Genomic DNA, 2,915 nt, shown 5'->3' on the forward strand with positions numbered 1-2,915 from the left:
TCTTTGCCCAGTCTAACATGTTGACTGTGCAGCTCCTTTACCCACTAGGGTGCCAGCGTTCCCTAGGGACCAGCAAGTCAATTACAACTCACAGAGACTTATAAACAACAGGTTAAAACTTTGCCTTATCCTGTGCCATCATCACAATCTCCAACATGCTCAAACCTGTGGGATAATCACTGTGTCGATCTGTCTTACTGAGGGCTGTTCTCTCTTTTGTTGTTCATTTTCTATCTTTATAAGCATAATGTCTCTTACCAATGACTGGCCTCTCTTGACATAATACTCAGAGTATGTGGGACCAAGTTACACCATCCTTACCTCTAACGAGCACCCTAGTTACACCTCATTCAAGACAGATTTCTTTTACTCTTCAATGCCACGATTCAAAGGCGCCAAATGCCTTGCTGCTGTTGTTGTGTATGATTGAATCAGAACCAACTCATAGCTGACCTTCCAGTGGCTATTTAGAGGCAGTAAATCACACAGGAGGCATTGTCCGTCTTTACACCATGACGCAGGTGATGGATTCAAACTCTGTGCCTTCGGGGTGGCAGTGCAAATCCTTACCACTAAGCCACCAGAGCGCCTTCTGGATTCCTTAGACCACAGAAAAATAATGGTTCATGAATGACTTTCAGGGGGACAAACATGATTTATGGGTTTAGGAATTAAATCTCTCCCATTTCAAATAGGGATTTTGGACCCTCAAACCCATCTGAACTTTTCTCTCAAAATCTAATTCCTTCCCATTAACTTTAAAGGGACACATGACGGGTGGAGGTCTCCTCATCATCAAGTCCGCTTTGTGGGTCCAATACTTTACAGCACATGCACCACTGAGAAGCATCGGGGGAGGGCAGTACCGGTCTTTTTAAAAAAAAATAATCTTTTATATCTCTCTAAGAGCTCCGATGGCTCAGGGGTGAGGAGTTGCTCTGCTAACACAAAGATATGTGATTCGAATCCACTAGCTGCTCTGAGAACAACAACAATAACAATGGCACCTAATAGTAATGAATATAAGGGGTCTTGGTGACAAAGTGTGCTGTGAGTTGAGATGTTAACCAAAAGGTCACCAGTTTGAATTTATCAGCCACTCTATAGAAGAGAGATGAGGCAATCTCTTCCTGAAAAAAATCTAGTCTCAGAAACCCACCTGAGGGTTGCCATGAATCAGAATCAACTCAATAGTAACGGGTTAAGGAAAGATGTTGTTGTTGTTATGTTCCATTGAGTCTCCTGAGAATCATAGTATAACAATTCTAAAGCCTGCCTTATCCTGAGCCGGTCTCACTGACTCTAATACATCTAACCCCATTATCCCAGACCCTGTGTCAGTCCATCTCACCAGTCTTCTTCTCCTGCACTGTCCCTCCACCCTTCCAAGCGTGATGTTCTCCTTCTAACCACATGCCCAAAGTAAGTGAGACAGAGTTTCAAAATCCTTGCCTCCAAGGAGAATCTTGGTTTTGCCCTCTTCAAGACAGACCTATTTGTTTTCTTGGCAGTCCATGGTATGTTCAATATCTTCTTCAGAACCATAACTCAAAGGCATCAATTCTTCTTCTGTCATCCTTAGTCACTGTCCAGCTCTCTGATGCAAAGCAAGTAATTGCAAAGACAATGGTCTGGATCAGGCACATCTTAAACTCTAGACTAACATCGTTGCTCCTCAGTACTCTGGAGAGGTCCGCGACAGTAGATTTTTGCCAGTCTTTTGATTTCCTGACTAGTGGTGCCAAGACTGTGGAGCCGAGTAAGCTGTAATTGTTAACTATCTCAATCTCTTCTCCATCCATCACGGTGGTGCCAACTGGCCAGTGGTCAGAATCTTTGTTTTCTTGATATTGACCTTTAATCCATGTTGAAGACTGCAGTCCTTGATCTTCTGTAGAAAGTATTTCAGGTTCTCCTCAGTTTTAGCAAGCAAGGTTGTATCATCTGCATAATGCAGATTGTTGAAGAGTCTTCTTCCAATCCTAACGTCACATTCCTCATAAAACCTAGCTTCCTGAATGACTTGTTCTACATATAGATTGAAAAGGTAAGAAGACAGGATACAGCCCTAATGCACTCCTCTTCTGATTTTAAACCATGCATTGTTTCCTTGCTCTGTTCTGAACCTTCTGGTTCAAATATAGGTTTCGCATAAGCATAATCAAGTTTTCTGGGCTTTCCATTCTCCTCCAGGTTAATCACAATCTGTTGGGACCCATACAGTCAAATACCTTTGCATAGGCAATGAAGCAAAAATAGATATTCCTCTGATACTCTTTACTTTCAGCCAAGATTCATCTGAAATTGGCAAGGTCTCTAGTGCCACAGCCTCTTCTAAACTCATATTTCTGGTAGTTCTCTGTCAGTATACTGCTCCAGTAATTTTTAGGTAATCTTCAGCAGGATGTTATTTGCGTGTGCTATTAGGGATATTGTTCTATAATTTTCCACACTCTGTTGGGACATCTTTTTTTTTTTTTTAAAGGGAATAAATATGGATCTTTTCCAGTCAATTGGCCAGGTAGTTTGTCCTCCAGATTTCCTGGCACAACCTGGTGAGCACGTTCAGGGCAGCATCTGTTTATTGAAATACATCATTTGGGATTCTATCAATTCCTGGGGCCTTGGATTTTGCCAATTCCTTCAGAGCAGCTTGAACTTCCTCCTTCATCACCGTTGCCTTTTGATCATATGTTGCTCCATGAAATTCTTCTGTGTCAGGCAATTCTTCTCGGGTACAGTGACTCTGCCTACTCCTTCCATCGTCTTTTAATGCTTTTTGGATCATTCAATAGTCTGCCCATGGTGTCTTTAAGTATTACAACTCACAGCTTGAATTTGTTCTTTATTTCCTTCATCTTAAGAAATGCTAAGCGAGTTCTGCCCTTTTGATTTTCCAACTCTAGCTCTTTGCA

Source organism: Elephantulus edwardii, unplaced genomic scaffold, assembly GCF_000299155.1.
Source record: "Elephantulus edwardii isolate Elephantulus edwardi_28Jun2011 unplaced genomic scaffold, EleEdw1.0 scaffold00138, whole genome shotgun sequence".
Taxonomy (NCBI): Eukaryota; Metazoa; Chordata; class Mammalia; order Macroscelidea; family Macroscelididae; genus Elephantulus; species Elephantulus edwardii.